We start from the raw sequence: 20,747 nt of genomic DNA on the forward strand, positions 1-20,747 counted from the left end.
TACATATCTAAGAATCAAAATTTTGAAAAAAATCACCGGCAAACTATATTAACAGGTTAGTGTTCAAATCTAATATATTAAGCTGTTATAGAATATAAGTATAGACTCAAAATATAAATGTATGTCTAGTATATATCCACCCGCTTGGTCTAAAAATCATCTAATTAGAATAACAAAACAAATTACTTATTTCACCAGTTCGAGTAATATCTGAATCCAAATGGGTAATATCCGAACCCGAATGGATATCCGAAGATAACCAAACATAAGTATATTTAACCATATATTTCTAGTTTATTTCTCTCATTGTATTCAAAATATTTATATTAATTATGCATATTCCTCAAAATTAGATAATATACATACAATTTTAGACAAAATCATTTGCTACTCACTTAAAATACATATCAAGCTCTTGTTTCTTACATTAACAAAAGTTTCATCTAAAATTTTAAAACAACAACTAAATTAGTGTCTTTCTATTTTTAAAGTTTTATCTCCAAGCCTATTAATATTTGAATCTTTTAAAAATTAGAAAACCAGTTAAGTCAAAATATATTGTAAATACAAAAAACTTAAACAATGAATAATTTATTTACTTTTTCTTCAAAATTTAAATATCCGAATCCAACCCAAAATATTTGAACCCGAACATAAAATACGGAACCCGACTCGAAGTGTAGAAATACCCGAACGGGTTCTATAACTTTATACTGAAATATCCGATACAAACCCCAACGTGTATCCGAACGCCACCTCTATGATATATTATCATTTGTATCTTGCTTGAACAAAAAAAAAGTTAAACCGCTGATCACAAAATTTTTAATGTGAGATTTTTATCATTTTTAGTAATTTATAGTCTTTTTAAAAATTCAAAGTATAACATATAAGAAATTTTTTTTTATTATATGCTTAATGTGATTGTTTAATTTCTTTTAATAGTATAAAATTAAACAAAAAAAAAGAGAGAGGTAAATTTTTTTTAATCAAATATGTATTATTCATAATCATTAATTGTCATATATATGTTAACCATATTAGGTAATTCCGCAGTTTTTATTTAAGGAAAGACAAAATATTCTATTGTACACTATTAGTTAATTTGATAGTTAGTTTAATGAAAAACATATTATATGTTTATATGAACCAACTTATTTTTCTAACAATTCTAAAAATCATTCTCGTGATGACACGTGGCTACGAAAACATGTTGTAATGCCCCAAGATTAATATATAGGGGATTACAATAATTAAATAAGTAAACTATGATATTAAAAATGACCATACATTTAATTATGATATATTGGTATCAATATTGCATTTTGGTAGACTTGTCAATCAAGCATCAACGATCCAAGATGATTATATATAGCTGTCATTTTGGAGATTTTTGTTCCTTATATGGTATACTTATATTGGACTCAATAAACATTCAATATGTTTCCAAAATACATGACTTTGAATGAAATTAGTATTAATTATTTCGAGACACGCTTATGATTGTACAAATGTAAATTAAATTTGATTATTTAGGCGCCACTTATTGTTCCATGCAGGCTATGAAACATACAGAAGTAACACAAAGCCAGTACGTCTTGTGAAACCTTCTAAGCAAATGTCATACTTGTCGATACTGAAATAAACAAAATTGCTCGAATATTTGCAGACCATGTTACACTCAATGGTCAAATGGCATGCTGAAGTTTCAAAGTAAAATTATCCAGGTAAAAAATTGAACAACATTTTCATGACTGTTGTTAATTCATAGTGAAAAAAGTGAATAACATTTTCATGACTGTTGTTAATTCATGGATTGTCTTGCGATCTTGAACCACTCAGTGTGGAAAGACCCTTCCACATCAGTCCTTTCATACGTATGAGCACCAAAGTAATCTCTCTGAGCTTGGACAAAGTTTGCCGGCAACCTCTCTCTCCTTTTAGAGTCAAAATACTCCAGAGTCCAGACTCGCAGACATACCTGGCGTGCTAATACCCGAGTTGATACTCAAGCGCAGACCACTCTTCTCCAAGCTGACTGTCTCTCGATGATCTCTTTTACAAACTCAAGATCTACCAGAAGGTTAGCCAGTTCTGCTTGCTTGATCCTGTCTAAGAAGATTGCTCTAATGATGCACCCTCCTTTCCAGATTCTAGCCAGCTCACCTAGCTTCAGTGACAAAAAAAAATGCCAGCTCACCTAGCATAAGGCCCCAGTCTTTTTCCATGCTCTTGGCACGGATTAGGTTCCGCCCTTGTGTGTAGCTGCAGATTTTCGACGCGTAAAACACCTTCCTCACGTCATCTATGAGCTGTTTTTGTCAATGGTTTGGTCGGTTAAGATATCGCCAAATCCACCTTCCTTGAAGACCTTAGCGGCTTCCACATGCTCATCTTTTAGCCCGCTGAGGAACCTCGCATCAAGAGAGGACTTGATGGTGAGAGAAGGAACATATAGCTCAGCTTCTTGCTGCACAGTCCATTTTCGAGTACCTTTCATTCTGTTTTTTTTTTCGAAACCTTGTCAATCAAATGACCATCACCCCTTATCGTCCTTAATCCCAAAGATATCCGCTGTGATCTCAAGAAACTCTCGAGCTCACTTTTGTTCCATACATTGTGAAGCTCTTCGTTAGATAGTTGTCAAGCAGCCTCTACGGTGCTTTGTGGTATGAGTTAAACCATAAAACGTGTTTGTGTTTTGTTTAATCAAAATAGGAAACTTTTTGTCGAAATTTTGTAAGAAGTTCTATTAAAGCGACAAGTCAGCGTTATTATTTTCAAAGTAATGTGAGGCTGCCATGTGGACAATATAATGTAAAAGCATTAAAGCCAAATGCTTCTCTTTTAATATATAAGAGATTTTTCGTAAGTCCCAAATTTGTTTATCACAATTCACAAATGACAGCAAAACCTGCGTACTCCTGCTTGTTCCGGCGTATAGGTGCCTTGCAGATCAAAAACGTTGTTAATACATTTTTTGATATAAAAGTAAATTATACATGTCTTGTTCTTATTGCTTAACCTTTTGTTATGTAATGAGCTATTAACTTGCCGACTACGCAAAAGGTACTATTAAGTTAAAATCGATCATTGTACCTTACATACGCAATGATAATTTCCTTACAATTGGTAAACAAGTAAACTTACTGACACTACTGAAATACCTATCTTTTTTTCTCTTATAGATTTTTAAGTTTATTGAAATAGTTAGTATTCCCTCCATTTTTTTATATATGACGCTTTAAGATTGTGCACATAGATTAAGTTTCTAAACAAAAATATCATTAATTGTTTACCTAACCACAATTTAACCAATAATAAAATAGAAACTATAATATCATTGATCATCTAGCATTAATTAGTGATAAATTTTACATAGAAAATTGAAAACGTCAAATAATTTGGAACAAAAAAATTCCTCTAAAACATCATATATAAGAAAATGGAGGAAGTATGTCAGAATCTTAAATTTAACTCTACTGAATTGTATGAACGATTAAACAATAAAATCAAATCACTTATGAAACTTAAGTCCTGGCTAAGTTACTGTAGTTTAATAACTTAGAGTCTAAAGGTCAAAGAGGTTGGACCGTCCCGTCCCGTCCCGACCCGCCGCGGGCTCAGTATCTCGCGGGTCCAGGCGGTCCCATCCCGCGCGGACTGCGGTCTAAAGAAAGTCGGCCCAATCCCGTACCACCTAATTGCACAGTCCCTTACAAGCCGTCCCGCGGGCTGCGGTCTAAGTCTTAGACGTGTGGTATCCGCACCCAACCATGTGCGAGTTAGATGATGAATTTATTGCGGTTTGAACAAAAAAGGCCATCATTTATTTTCCAACCTAGACGTCCTAAACGCAAATAGTATTTAATAAATACAGACCAGTTATGTTTACTCCTCCTTCAATTAGAAATCGCTACATGTCATCCCAGAACATGGTTGTTAGTGACTCTCTTATGTCCGACAATCTCTTGGGTCTATTAATAACTACGGAGTATTTTAGGGTCCTATTGGTTTTCTCCATTCTTTCTTTGTTTGCTTATTATTTTTCTTTTATCATTAAAAATATTTATTTTTATTTTTTTTATAACAAATGCTGAATGTGTAGTTTACTCGTTTCAGTCTCAAGATTAACTAAGTATCTCTTGTATGAAAAAATATAATTCATCATATATTCAAAACATTAAATTACTTCACTATTTTCTGTCTATACATAAAATTGGTTAAGCTTATACTCTCTCCTTTTCGATTTAATTGTTGTTCTAGGGAAAAAGTTTGTTTCAAAATAAGTATCGTTTTAGTGTTTCAATGAAAAATTTATTAAGAAGATTCTCCACTTTATATTTCTATTGGTTCAAAAATGGTTAGATGTATAAGTAATTGTGTTTTAATTTTGGAAATATACAAAATCATATGTTTTCTTAATCCGTGTGCATAAACCTAGAACGATAAATAAAATGAAACGGATGAAGTACTACTTTATTAGGCCAAATGCAATAAAAAGGCGGTGCAATCAAGAATGAAACAAAAGTAAGCGCTTGGATGCGGGAGTAATTAATAGAATGCTGAAAATTAGGAAAATAAAATTGCTCAACGATAAATACTAATTGGCCAAAGCAATTAAAAGGCAGTGCCATATAAAATATTCCTCATGTTTCATTAAAAACGTCATTTTGACATTTTTCACACATTAAAAAAGTAGTTGAAATATATTTATGTTTTTACTAGATGTTGATCCGCGCTTAAGAAGCGCGGATATTTTTTTGGTGACCGTAAACTCAAATATTAAATGACTTTATGTTTATTATTAGATATCTAAAATATTTAAAGTTGTTTTATTATTATTATTTCAGTCGGGTACAATGTTTTCATTAAGTTTTCATATCTGAATCAAACTTGTGGTCGAACCGTAAGATCTAGTAACTCATATATAGTGGAATATAATATAATAAAATGAATATAGTAAAAGTATCTGAAAATCAAAAAGACCGTTATTAACCCATTGAGAATAAATATAATTTGTTTTTTGTTTTATAAATTTTTGATATATTTATATATATTTGACTTGTATCAGAAATTTCTTTTAACAAATATTGTTAAGTTTATTTATAAATATATTAATTATCAATCTACCAAAATAGTGAAGCAAGTATTTTTTTTTTCCTTTTTTAATTTTCTATCAAACTATTATCAATTTTTTTTAAAAAAAAAATCAGTTTGTGACAGATATTTTATTATTAGAAATCCATACAATTTAAATAATGTTACATTTATATGTATTTATGTATAAAATGGACTTCATAATTTGGGATTTTGTAAAAAAAGGGTCTAAAGTTAATTTGGTTAATTTTTTTTTTCTGTAACAAAAGTTAATTGGATTTATAATTTTCTTTTCTGAATGGGTTGTATCAGTTAAATTATCTTTTAAAGTTAAATGCCCAAAGCCCAATTAATAATATTTATTTTGCTGATAACAAAGTGAGATTAAATAGGAATAACATATAATATATAAAGAAGACCAGAAAAAAAAAAGGTCCAAACAACCTTTATAAGTAGATTTATCAAGACTGCTTATAATATTTAACCAATTAAATGCCCATAATTAATATTACACATATTGAACCAATAGTATTTAATACATATGAAATTATTTATAAAATCAATGCATTTATAATTAATATTAAACTGAAAATTGCATTAAAATCTTAAAATGACATTTTTTGTATCAAGAAAAATGTAAAATAACACTCTTTTAGAAATAGAGGGAGTATTAAGTACATAAAAGTGTACTAAATATTTGTTTTTCGTCAAAATGAATTTTATTAATATTAGTGTGGAGAAGGTGTTAAAAAAACAAGTGTAAAGAAGTTACATAAAATATAACAAAAAAGTTATGAACAACACTGGCCGTAAGTTAATTAACAAATCAATTGTTAAATAAAAATATTCTCTTATATAATAAAGCGCAAGTCGTCTAGCAAATGAAAATTAAACATTTAGCAAAAAAAAATTGAATTTTTCTTTTCATCTTCCTTTTTTTCTGGGGTCAAAATATGTCACAACCAACTTCCTTATTTTTCTCAAAATAAATTAGGGGTGAAACTTGAGCAGATTCTAAATCATTAGTTCAAAATAAATCAGCATATCCCTAATTTTAACCTAAAATTTTCAGCAGATCCTAAATTAATGCAACACTAGAATTATTTACGTTAGTTTATATATTTGATATGTTTTCTTCATCTCAAAGGCAACACTAATTTTCTTTTCTTCTTTTTGGTATAAATTAAAATCCTTACTATTTCTCATACACCATGATCTCGGCACGTTCTTAAAACAGTTATTTTTCTTTGATATAAGAGAGTTTTTTTTTTTTTTTGATAACTCTGGTATCTGGGCAGCCTCATTCCCAACTATTCCCCGAAAAAGGTCCAGCGCCCCAACGGAAGGGATGTTAAATCCGTTGTGGCCAAGACTCGAATCCGGGTGGCGGGCAGTACAGATGTACCTCCTTTACCACCAAGCTACGAGCTCTTGGTTAATATAAGAGAGTTTACTCAACGATGCTATAAAAATCATCTCTAATGCATTTTCCTAAATTATTTGAAATGGTTCCACTGATTTTCTCTTTCTGAAAGTCTGATGAAATGTCAGTTTTAACATAGATCGATAAATTCTGAGCTCTAGCGATCGTATCAACACTCCGGAGTCTACAATTCTATTATCTTGGTAAACAGTTGCATGACAATAGTCTCAGTGAGATTTTTGTTTCACTCAAGAAGAAAAAGAAAAACGAAATTTCTGCTGCAAAGCTTCCTACGAAATTGACAAATGAAAATTAAGTTTCTTGACAGTAAGACTCAAAACACTCGAAGTCTTTATGACTCAAATGTCAACCATACAAGGTATTTACGTTTTCTTTGTTCTCTTTTTCTTTTCTCAAATGTTTTAAGACATTTTTAATTTTTTTTCTTTTATAGATCTTTTATCTTCCTTTGTTTTCTTTAAACCAATTTATCTTCCTTTGTTGTTTTGCAAAGGATAGACTACGCAATGCCTATCACAGTTCACAATAACACTAAAGACCATCAAAAGGCACATGTTACGTACTTCTCTGCAGTAAAAAGTACTATGTTTCGGGTGTTAAGAAAAAGGGTATTATGTTTCGAAAATGGACTAATTTGGTTTTCAATTTGCTGAACATGATTATTTTTTGTGTGGTGGTAGCAATTCAAGTAAATAAAGTAAGAAGTTCACCTGACGCACACATACAAGACCGAGTTCAATTTGAGACTTGAGTGGTAGAAGAACGAAAAGGACTCATGTCTACTTTTATATCAAGACCTAATTTAAGGTGGGCCTTTCTTATTTTTATATTAGTGATATTATTTTTGGATTAACATACATTTTGTAGCTTTCTCATAGACAAAAACTTAAGATAAACATAGCATTGAAAATGAATTTGGAAACAAAAATGCAAGATGAAAAACATAAATATATATAAGAGAGAAAAGACGTCAGTTATCTAAAAAGTAAAGTTAATATTTTAAAATTTTACTTCTGCCATATATATGTTTCCCCTCAATTTTCGTATTTATTGAAGTTAAGTGATCAATATGTTACATGCATTTTGGATCCATATTGGATGTTTATAAGATATAGGTGATGATTGTTTACTTAGGTGATGATTGTTTCAGTAGTTTTTAGTTTTAGTTTTTGGTTTTTAGATTTTAGTTTTTGGTTTTTAGATTTTGGTTTTTGGTTTTCAGCTTTTGGTTTTTAGATTTAGATTTTGGTTTTTGGTTTTGCAGTATTTTTTTTTATTTTTGCAAAAATTAATTAATGAGTTACTTTGAAATAATACAACAAAATAGAAATAAATATTTATATTTACAATTAAAATTATCAAAATATTGTGATAATTATTTTAAATTAAAATATAATAACATATTTTAATTATTATAGTTTTATTAAAAATTATATTATAATAAAATATTTATCATAAAATTTATATAAATTGCAAAAAAATAAAAATATTTAAAAGTTTGAAACTACTTAGAAATTTTTCTTATATAAATTATTTTTAATTTTATAAACGTATATAGCAATAGTTTTTTTAAATATTATAAATTATATAAAAATAAAAATACTTAAAATTTTGAAACTAATTATAAAATTTCTCATATAAATTATTTACATTTTCTTAAAATTGAATGGCTATTTTTATTTTTCATGACTAATACAATATATTGTATTACTAAAACATATTATGTTTTTATAATTTTAGTTATTTTTAATGTGACTAGTAATTATTAAAATTATTCTATTATTTTATATAGAGAAATTAATAACTAAGTTTTAAAATTAATTAATATTATTTATAAACTATATAAATTTATTTTACAGATATTAAACACAAATAAGTTACATTTGTATGATTATTTATCTTTATGAAAATATTATTTATTAATTAATTAAATTTCTTTCCAAAAAAAAATCAAAATTCGTTTTTTCTTTTAAATGCTCACAAAAGTTGGTTTTTGGTTTTTCTTCACAAATTGGTTAAACTTTTCAAAAACTAGTTTCCCTAAATTTTAGGAAATCTATTTATTAAAAATCTTGATTGGCAAATCAAATGGTTTCTACAAAAACAAAAACTAAAAACTAAAAACTAAAACTTGATTGGATGAAAAATGGTTTTTGCAAAAACAAAAACCAAAAACTAAAGCAAAAACTACAAACAATCAACCTCTTAGATTTTAGATTTTGGTTTTTGGTTTTTGGTTTCTAGATTTTAATTTCTAGTTTTTGGATTTTAGTTTTTGGTTTTTGATTTTGCAGTAGCTTTTAGTTTTTTTAAAAACTTGAATAGTTTTCTGTATTTTTTGTTTTCTCTAGATTTTTGATTAGTAATTTATTTAATTTTAAAATGTGTCTATTATTTTTAAGAACTTGACTTAATTTTACATAAAATAATTTTTGAATAATTAATTTTATTTATTGACAAGTTTTTTTTTAAATGTTCTTATATAAAAGTATTATATTGGTAATAAAGTCTTATAGTTTATAGACATGAAATAGTAAAATGGTGAAACCTAATCTTCCTAAATAATACAAAAATTTATCAACAGTAATACTTACATATTATTTTAATAGTTAACTTTGAATTATTAAATTTATTTATTCATAAGTTTACAATTGTATGAGTTAGCTATCAAGATTGTAAAGAAAATGATGTACTATTAGATAGAATATCATTCACACACTGTAATAATTCTATTACATTTTAATTAGCATAGATATAAAATTGATGCTTATGTATATACTCTGCTAACCAAACACGTATCTCCTATTTATTTCAAATAATCAAATTTAAAATTTGCTTTATCTTGACAGCCTACGAATATAATAGTAGACGCGCACTGTCTCATGATAAACACAAAGATTAGTAATCCTTATTTTTATAATAATTAGTACTTTTCTTTATTTTCCCTATATTAATGGATAAATATAGAAAAAAACAAGAAAATTGAAAAACCAACGAAAATGAGTAGTGAAAACTGATTAAGATATTGATTGTTTGTAGTTTCTAAAATAGTTTTTGGTTTTTGATTTTTTAAAAGCTACTTTTTTGCCAATCAAGATTTTTGAAAAATAGATTTCCTAAATTTTAGGAAAACTAGATTTTGAAAGAACTACCTACTTCTTAGCAAAAACTAAAAACTACATTTTCTTGGATTCCTTAAGCAATGTACGTGATTTGTTTTCTTTTTTTTTTCTTTCTTTTTGCTGAATTATTAATATATCTATATCTATGCATCAATATAGTATAAACAATAAAAATACATTAGTGATAACTATTCCAAAAAATAGTAAGAATCACTAAGAAAAAATAAACAAAATTATTTTTGTCTATCATGTAAATTTAAATTCTAAAATTACAAAATAAAAATCATCCAAACAATCATCACCATTTGTACATATCAATAATATTTTAAAAAATTTCAACAAAATAAAATTAATTAAAAATATAAATAAATAAAAAATATGTAGAAATCAATGTTTTTTAATAATAATAATTATATATTAAATTCAAAAACAAAAAAAATTACCATTTAGGTTTTTATAAATCTAAATTCTACAATGATGTTTGTGAAATTTTTTTTGCATTTATATAGATTTATGATAGTTTTATTTGTATTTATAGTTTCTGTTTTGAAATAATTTTATCAAATAAGTTTATGTGTATTTTGATGATAATATTTTATATTTTGTTATTTTAGAGGAAAGTGTTAATAATATTTTTATATTAAAATTAAAAACCAAAAACCAAAATCTAAAGCAACCATTCATAATTTTCAAAAAAATAAAAGCTACTGCAAAATCAAAAACCAAAAACTAAAAACTAAAATCCAAAATCTAAAAACAAAAATCCAAAAACTAAAAACTAAAATCCAAAAACCATTAAAACAATCATCACCTAAAACTTGTTTTTGGTTTTTATGTTAAAAAAACAGTTATTTGAAAAAACTAGTTTTCCCTACATTTTAGAAAATCTATTCTTTGAAAATCTTGATGGGATGAAAATTGGATTTTGAAAAAATAAAAACCAAAAACTAATCCAAAAACTACAAATAATCAACCTCGTAAACTTTTTTTGTTTGAAATATACGATTAATAACTCTCAAAAGAACATTTATTTTCGTTGTAAATTATATATTTGTTACATAATTCAAAATAAAATAAAAGATATGTATATATATATAAATAATAGTGCCCGTGCATGGCAGGGAAGGTAATACTAGTAATTTATAAACTGGACGAAACATGTCAAATATGAAAATCCAAATTCCTTTTTTATGTCGACATATGCAAATCTTATTAGTCTTAAAAAAACGTTATAGATCCTTTAATAAGAGGCCCAAATAAAATTTAATTAGATTTTTTTTTCAGTTAGGCATTTTTTTCTTACTCTCTCTCTCGATCCCGACAGTGACATCTTTTCTACCGTTGGTCCCAGCGCCAGGCATGTGGGGGTATGCATAACATTGGTATGAGGTCCACAAATTTGTGAGGCCCATAATTTTAAAAAATCAATTAAAAGTTTTTTTTTTGCTTACTTTTTATTTTTTTTATTAAAAATATTAATACATTAAATTAAAAGTTTTTATGTAAGAAAAACTAACATATTAATTAATGTAACATTTAAATGTATAAATATATACATTTCAATTGGTTATGTTTTTATGAAATGTAAATATTATAATAAATAAAATTTAATATAATTATTTAATGTATATTATTATATTAAAAAAAATTTGTATGCGTCTCCAAAATCTCAGAACCGGCACTGGCGGACCCCAAGCTATTCACTGATCCTTTACGGTGTAGTGTTTATGCCATCACCAGATTCACCGCTACGTACAGATTTATCTCCTCCGGCAACTGCATCTGAAGCTTTTCTCCGGTTAAATGTTTGAATTGACGTTTGTACACCTTTCTTTTGTGGATTGATCATTATATCCTTGATCCAACAAACCATATAGCATAATCTAAGAGCAGGATTATCCCTGTCTCTTAGATGGGTCTCTTAACCTATTTAGGATTTTAAAAAAAATGAAAAATAGAAATAAACCTTACAGACGTCTCCTAATTAAGAGAAAGAAGAAACGTATCTTGTTTCGTCTTCTGCTTACCGGAAAAGAGGAAGGGGAGTTGATTACTCTGTAAGAGCCATTGTCTACGTCAATCTGAAGAACAAAAATAATAATCTGATTGATTTCTTTCTAAATCTGAATCTAACACTCTCTGAATCTTCAAAAAATCGAATCATTGCAGATGGATTAAGCTTGTCGTGAAACTTCCGATGTTGCATTCGGTGACGGTTCCGACAGGAAAGCTAATCAGAGACGAAGAGCTCGGAGCGATATCAGACGACGACGACGATTTCCCCTGTGGAAAGCGATCAAAGCTCGACCGGTTCCCTCTCAGCGTCTTCCTCGTCTTCTCCTCTGGTCTCTTCTGCATCTACATCACCATGCCCGCTGCAGAATCCGGAAAGCTCAAGCTTCCCAAGAAGCATCTCTGATCTCCACTCGCTCAAGTAACTGTTAAAAACTCAAACTTTATTATAGCAGTAATCGATATATTGATCAATGCTGAGCTTCTTTGAGGTTGATTAAAGGTTTCCTTCACGTACCTGCTCATGAATTTATCATTGCTGATCTGTTTTTAATGGTTTTGGATAGGTGTTTGAAAAGCTCTTCGAGGCATTTGAGAACTACATTATGGATATACACAAAACAAAAGTTTCGCAGGTAGGCTACACAGCTATAAATCACGGCCCTTACATGACATGTCTCATGTTTTAGACTCACTTTTTGCAATTCATCTGCAGTTTCTGATGTTCTATGCATGTTCACTCGATCCTGAAAACTGTGGTGTGAAATTTGCGGTTAAGCTGATGGACATTGGTATATACTGCTTTCAATCCCAAGCTCTACCAGACACAATATTATACACTAATCATTTGCTTAGATCATGTTCTGTGAACACAGGCGATCATGTATGTGCTCTGCTTCCGGATGACATCCATCCTAGCTGTTCCTCGCTTTCGGTCTGAGCTTATACCATTGGAGTCAATTTTAATGCACAAAGTAAACCCGTTAAAAGTGAGTTATATTGTTTTTCCACCGAAACTCAACTGTTAAGTATCAAACGCATAATAAGCTTTGCAACCGATTTTGTTTTTGAGAATAGGAATGACTTCCATTGATACAATAATCAAAATGTTTAATTTTTTTTTAAGAGACTCCCATTGTAGCACAAAAATATTGATGTTTCTTAACTAGGTCTCTTAAGTAACATTTAACATTTAAAAATTATTAAGAGACCCAAAGTGGGGTTTTGGGTTAATGATGCTCTAAACACAACACTAAATAAGTCAAAACTATCATGCGCATATATTTCCGACGCATGGCGCGTCAAGAAAACGCAAGCTGACAACATAGAGTAATTTTGGTTTTTGGTTTTGATCTAAGTGCCACTACTCCGACTGCACCGAACTGGCTTTCAGTAAATTGATAAGAAACATCCCACATCAGAAATATAAGAATTAATTTATTATTATATAAAGGGTTAGGACCAATTCATTCATTGTCAATTGGTTTTAAATTAGAAACCCAAGAAACTTATCATGGTATCAGAGCCGGCCCAATACCCTAACCCATTAATTCGGTCCGGACAGTGGCCTGATCATCTCATTAGCTGATGGCCCATAGAAGGCTCAGTTCCACCGAAATTGCTAGAAAAAAAAAGGATGATTTCGGAGGGGGTATGATAGATTTTTTTTTTTTGTCGGGGATTTATTTAGATATTACAATTATGAGAAAGATTACAAAGACGATTCGATTACCGACAATACTACCTGCCTTATGAGGATCTACGCCTAACTGCCTCATTTGAGCCGTCCTATGAAGATCACGCCTGACTGGATTTACTTGCACCATGTTGAGAAACTCTTGTAAGCCTTTCTTCCGTAATCGCATAATTGTTGAATAAATCGCTTGCTCCGGGAATTGAAACCTGGATTTCCTGTGCAATCTGCAAGAAATTGCATAGTCTGGGATTTGAACCCCAGACCTGGGTGTAGAAGCCTTTAAACCATAACCACTAGGCTACGGTGCTTCCACATCGAAAATTGCATAGTCTGGGATTACGGAGGGGGTATGATAGATTATGCGAGATTAATGGTTATACGCACCATTATCTCGAGGGAGGGTATTGGAGAGAAGATCTCACATCGAAAATATAAAAGAGACTTGAATAATATATAAGGGACTTGGACCAATCCACTAATTACCAATTGGTTTTAAGTTGAAAGCCCATAATTGGCCGATAAGAGCTATCATCTCGAAGAGGGGTATTAAGGGATATGTATCCCACATTGGAAAAGTAATGGGACATTAAATAATATATAAAGAGTTAGAGTCAATCCACTAATCGCCAATTGGTTTTAAGTTGGAAGCCCAAAAAACTTATCATGATATCATAGCGATAAGATCCTTTGACCTAATTTACTACAACAACTACTACTATACTGATGTTGGGCCTTCTGTGAATGTTATTCCCACATTGTTCACGCTTCAGACCTAGATGTCTGAGCGTGAGGGAGGGTATTGATGAGAAACATCCCACATCGGAAATATAAGAATTAATTAACTACTATATAAAGGGTTAGAGCCGATCCACTCATTGTCAATTGATTTTAAATTGGAAGTCCAAAAAACTTATCAGGTTACATCTCTCACGAGTTCCTCACGTGCAAGACCATGTTGGGCAGGAAACTATATGCTTGATGGGCTGAAGTTGGCCACTGGACTCGCCGTCTCCGCAGAACAGGGAAGTGAAGAAGGCTCGCTAGAGCTACTGTGTGGCAAGTGTGTTAAAAAAAACGGGACACATGTCCCTAGTGTTGTTAACCCGACCCAACTTACCAAATGGATCCAGATGTTCAGAATTGTGTTATGCGCAACACGTGCGTCTGGTCTGCACTTAGCAAATTGGAAAAAAAATTGAAGATTAACCAGAGATTTATTTTATACAGTTTTACTATATATATATTATTATTTGTATGGAGAAAATTAAGATATGGCATAGTCTAGCGGGTTTGAGTAAGCGTATATGCTTATAGAGGCCATGGGTTCGACCTATGCAGCAGTTGGTTTGGCTATTTTATTCCTTTTTTCTTTAATGAACATGAAAATAATGTTGTCTTTTTAGGTCAGAAACCTTAATTCTTCGTATCTGATTTTTACGTGATTCTTGGCCGTTTTGATCTTGAACTTAGCACATGATTTTAAGCTTCTAACTTAGGAAAAGGTTGATTTTTGGTATGAAATCTGATTTCTTGGATGATTTAGTGCAAAACACCACGGTTCCTTGCCGGTTAGCGTTTAAACGTCTAGTAAACGTCCAAATCGGCCGTGTTTTAGAAACTTGTGTTGATAAGTCTTTTTCAATCTTTATGATCTTTGAACATGTCAGTATTAAAAATGATTAGACTTGTGTTTATTGTTTTGTCATTCTGTAATTGATGGTTAAGGTAGCTAAGCTTAATTACTATGTACAATGACATTACATGGCCTCATGAGTAAGCATTGACTTGGATCTAGACTGAAGATCATGAAGACTACTATATATATATATTCTGCAGACGTGTGTGGTACGCAAACCAAAATGTAATGTGGACAAAGAAACATCTTGTTGTGTAGACTCCAATTAAACATAACATTCTATTAGTAAATGGCAATTATTAAATTTTCATAATCATAGACATCCAAGATCCCATGTTGACGTCCAAATACTAAAAATAGTAAGTACATTGAAATAGCATTTCCCCCTTTTGATATTATACCTTTCACTTAATGGAGAATTAAACTGTACAGACGATCACTATGAGATGGTCTTATTAACCGTTGGAACGTTTTCTCCCGATTGTGCTCCCAAGTTTTGAACTTCACCTGAAGATTGCAAACATCGGTTTGGATTTAGGCCAGATGAAGAACCAACTGAAAACACTTCACCAACACCAATATGAAGGCTTAGACGAACCATTCATTAAAAAGAAGAAAAAGGAAGGATAGACGAACCAATCAAATTTTGTCAGATCACCATCAAATTATCATTATAGCGACCAAATCAATAACACATTTTTTTTTAATATTACATTCCTTTTCATGCAACTGAAACTCGCCAGAGTAAACGTATATAACTTTAGAGAGAAATAAACCGAGTGTTTTTAACTTTCCTAGGAATGAAAGCCTAACAATTTAGCATATTTTCTCAAGCATATTTCATATTGTTCTAACCAAGACATGTTACTCTTATAACATGACTAAGGGGGCGACTGGTTTTCCCGCTACCATCCGCAAACGCAGCTTTTGCGGTTGGTAGCGGTTGTCAGCGGTTTGCAACAATCACTCAAATCGTTCTAAACCGCTTCGAATCTCATAAATCCAAAACCTGGCTCCAGCTAGCGTTTGCGGTTGCGGGCGGTTGCGAGAGGGTAAAATTTTTTTTTTTTTTAAACAATATATATACAAAAGTAAAAATATTTAATAAAAAATTTAAAATTGAAATTATGAAAATATTAAAATATATCTATTATATTTTAATTAATATTATAAAATTTTATAATAAAAAAACAATTTCAAGAAATTTTCAAAAATTAAAATTATAACTTTCTAAATATAAATTTTATATTTATTATAATTTTATAATTTTGATATTTTTATAATTATATTAAATGTAAATATTGTTAATTTATTTTTTGACTGTTACCGCATTTGGTAGTTTACCAGTCATAAGTCACCCGCAAACGCACCAATTTTTAATCGCAGTACCAGTCGTACAAATCTCTTAAAACCGCTAGAAACCGCAACCGTCCGCATCCACAAACTCCCGCAACCGCAACCGCAACCGCTGCGTTTGAACCAGTCAGACCCTAAGTTCACCGTCGTATTATATTTTTATGTGAAAGTAGGACGCTTGGATCTGAAATTTCTCTTATAAAAATAATTCATCTTAGAAAATTATATTTTATTAATTAACATTTTTGATATTTTTGCCTTTTTCTGAAAACAAATGATAAAAAGGCACTGGCAAGATAATTTTTTTAAAAAATAATAATTTACTTGCAATTAAATACGAAGAAATCTTTTTTAGAATTCAATATTATAGCATATACAACTATGAACCAAAGCAAATGGGAGGTGGAATAAGAAGGTAATAGGCTAATAGCGACCTCTAGAAACGAAGTGGGGAGCATTGAAATAAAAATAGTAGTAAGCACAAATCAAAAGGGATGATAAAAGGCATAATCACCACAGTGAAGAGAAGTGGAGGATTTAACCTTTTGCATCTTTTAGAAATTTTATATCTCTTTTAAATAAAACAAAATTTATAGACACAAATACATACATCCCTTCACATTCATAAATCGATCTGTTGGACCATATTTGACTGGAGAGAAAAGTAGGTTTAAAAGGTAAGTTTCAACAATAACTCCCACCATTGGATTTGTTAATACAAGCATCTTTTCATAAAAAATCTCTATCATGGTTGGCTGAGAAATATAATATGGTGATGTGGTGCGCTTTGCGCAAAGTGAATTTATATGAAAATTATTTAAAAAATATCATATAGAAACATAAAATTTATATTCTTGATCGAATTAATATTTTAGGCTCTTAAACCTTTTAATTTTTTTTTGTTAATTACATAATTTTTTACTCATGAGCTGATCCCATTTAAAAAAAAAAATTTAAGTCAAAAATCACTTATCATATAAGAACCTAACGGTTAGGCCGAAGAATCTCAGTCCTACTATTTAGTTAAAATGAAACTATTTCAGCTCGGTTTTATATCATGATTTAGCAATTTAAAAGTTATGGTTATGAGAAGTTTACGTTCACGTGCCAATTCTATCTATCTTCAATATTTTTCTCAGTTTTGTGTTGTTTTTTTATTTTGGTTATTCCTCGAAATAAATATTGATTTTTGAGTTTATTCTCATTTTGTTATTTTGTTTTGGCCTGAGATTTAGAAAATGTTTAAATTGTAAATTATTAAACAGCTACATACCTAGGTTAAGATCCGCACCTTGTGCAGAATAAATATTTTTATATTTACTACTTATTTTATGTTTTTCTGCATATTATGAAATAATAAAATAATAATTATATATTAAATAACTAAGAAATCAGTTACTATTATGTAATAAATTGGCATGCGCATATAAATCAAATGACCGCTCTTGTTTATTCGCAATCATTGCAGGGTAAATAAATCAAAACAATCAATGTTTTCTATCGTATATGATATATAATTAAATTTAAATGATATTAACATAGATATATAATATACTTTTAATATGGATATTTATTAAATGAGGTTTCTACTCATATGATTTTATGATTATTTACATATTTATGTAACAAATTTTACACTAACGATTTTTTTTAATGTGAAATGTTTAGTGGCTTCAATAATTTATAATCATTTAAAAAAACAATGAAGAGTTCAAAATTAAAATATTAATGTTTCAATATATATTCAACGCATATATCAAAATATAAATATGTACTAGGTGGGTGCCTGCGGTTTCGCGGGTTTGAATGTTTTGTAACAATATATTTATTATAATGTTTCAAATTAAAATATGTTTTTATCATTATGTGCTTTTTGTTAAATATTTATTCTAAGAATAATTGTTTTAAAAAAGATAAATATGATATGTATAATATTCATGATTCAGTTTTTAATAAAATTACTTAAGTTTTGAAGGTATATAATAGTGAAACTTTTGAAATATTTTATATAGTTTAGAAATACCTGATTGCTAAAAATGATTTTATGAAGCATTATATATATTATATAAATCACATATTTAATTACCATAAATTATTTTGTGCAATATATTTAGGTCGTTTGGATACTGATAAAACTCTTTCTAGAACTAATTTTTGTACTCATAAAATAAATAAAAATTAAAAATCCATTAACAAGTCAAATTATAATAATTTTTCTCAAACTTTATATATGATCGTCACCTAAGAAAAAATAAATTAATTGATTTATCATTTAATATAAATGAAATTTAAAAATATATTTTATAAATTAATTTATAACCTTGTATCTATACTATTAAAAGGGCAGCATTCTTAAAAAATCTACTTATGCAAGGTTGTTTGGACCTATTAGTTAAACTAACACCATATAATTCAGCATATTTTTAAGCCAAAGTAATATTCCATACATCAACTCATAATTTCCTTAATGTATAAAAAGAAGTATTCTAACTAACAACGATATTTTACCTAAAGATTTTATTATTATTTTCTTAATACAGAAAATAACTTAAGGAAATAGTCAACAAATGGATTAATATTAAAGTACATATTTTTAAATATTAATGTCCCATTTTAAAACTAATTTATTTATATATGTAGTAGAAAAAATATTAAATTTTGATGAAATCTTATTAAAATTTGCAATTTTTTTTTTATTTTTAACTTGAATTTGCGAAAACTGGGTTTTAACATTAAACTAGGTCTGATTTAACTCAAATTCAGTTTTTAGCACAACTCAGACCCAGTTAGAAGAGCGAGCCAGGATCCGACTGGTTCGATCGTAAGGTCCGATCAGATTTTCAAAATATTGGTTAATACAGTTCAGTTATTAAAATATATATTTTTAATAATGAATATCTTTACTACTAAAAACATACATATCATCTTTAAATCTATTTCAAACAAATCTCACACTATAAAAAATAATGGATAATAAAAACATTAAAAGTCAATAGTTATAATGTGAAACAAAAAAAATTATACTGGATTTAAAATTCGTTAAAGATTAAAAACCTCAAACCCGCGCTTCTTAAGCGCGGATCAAAATCTAGTAAGTAAATTAAAACCTCTTATCATAATTTAAAACATATGATAAGCCAAGATAAATAATTTTATAAATGTATTCATGATTTTTATAAATCATTTATAAAGCATGTATGAATTTTATTAGATATTAATAGTTATTATAATACTTTATATACAAATAAAAGGCTATATATATATGAATATAAAATAATTATATCGATTTTAATAAACTTTTTTGTTTACTATTTTATGTAGTTTATAAATATATAAAAATTGATCAAATATTATTACTCTTTGTATAGTTTCAACAATTAGTTACCATAAATAAATATTTTAAATATTTTGTTGATATTTTGGCAAGTAATATTAAATAGACTTATTTTTTTCTTTTAAATCTAATTAAAATAAATAAAAATAAATTGAAATTGAAAATTATCGACAATCAATTTATAACAGATTTTCTAAGATTTCATAAATGATCGACATATAACCAAAAATATCTTAAATTACTTTTCAATTAATATATAGCAGGATATAGTAGGATATATAGCTTTGATTTTAAGCTCTTATAGATAACTTACAAACTCTTATAATAATTTAGAATATACAATAACCCAAGATAAATAATTTGATAAATGTTTTTATAGATGATTTATAAAACATATAATATGAACTTTAGAAGATTTTAATAGTTAGTATGATAATTTATATAAAATATAATTCATCTCATTCCGACAGGAGATGAATGATGTATTAGGGATACAAAATATATGTCGTATGGAATCATATTTGGGATCCTAGAATAATTGGGTAGTTAAAAAATCAGATCTTTGGATTCTTACAAGAGAGTATGCATGGAAACGTTAATGGTTGGACGGTCAAATATCTCACCAAAGTAGGCAAAGAAGTGATGATAAATCAGTGGCAATGGCAATGCCAAATCATGTTGTGTCATGTTTCAGACTTCCAAAGATAATCACTTCCAAGCTAACAAACATTATATCACAATTTTGGTGGAGCTCTGGAGGAAATGGAAAGGATATGCATTGGATATCCTAGGATATGTTATGTCATCCCAAGATGAGGGAGGTATAGGTTTTATGTCTCTTGTCGATTTTAACACAGCGATGCTTGGGAAACAATTCTGAAGATTAATTTAAAAGCTAAATTATTTATTTGACATAGTGTTAAAGAACAATATTTTAGGAATACAAGTCCGTTGGAACCTATTCGCTCATACTCGTCATCATACGGCTGGTAGAGTATTGTTTCAGCTAGACCTCTGGCTAGCAAATGACTAATAAAAATGTGGGA

General features: G+C 28.9%; 1 long non-coding RNA gene across 6 annotated transcripts; it reads left to right on the forward strand.

Moving 5' to 3' along the window:
• The first annotated feature begins 5,170 nt into the window (after positions 1–5,170).
• On the forward strand, positions 5,171–16,236 carry LOC117129273. Of its 6 annotated transcripts, none has more exons than XR_004452948.1 (4): positions 5,171–7,351; positions 10,991–12,314; positions 12,395–12,470; positions 12,555–16,236. It is a non-coding gene; the product is annotated as an uncharacterized LOC117129273 (long non-coding RNA). The 6 variants fall into 6 exon arrangements; XR_004452992.1 differs by having other exon boundaries at positions 5,171–6,902; positions 7,043–7,152; positions 7,225–7,351; positions 10,991–16,236; XR_004452941.1 differs by having other exon boundaries at positions 12,395–16,236.
• Positions 16,237–20,747: the final 4,511 nt, after the last annotated feature.

The sequence above is a fragment of the Brassica rapa genome, chromosome A01 (genome assembly GCF_000309985.2).
Source record: "Brassica rapa cultivar Chiifu-401-42 chromosome A01, CAAS_Brap_v3.01, whole genome shotgun sequence".
NCBI lineage: Eukaryota > Viridiplantae > Streptophyta > Magnoliopsida > Brassicales > Brassicaceae > Brassica > Brassica rapa.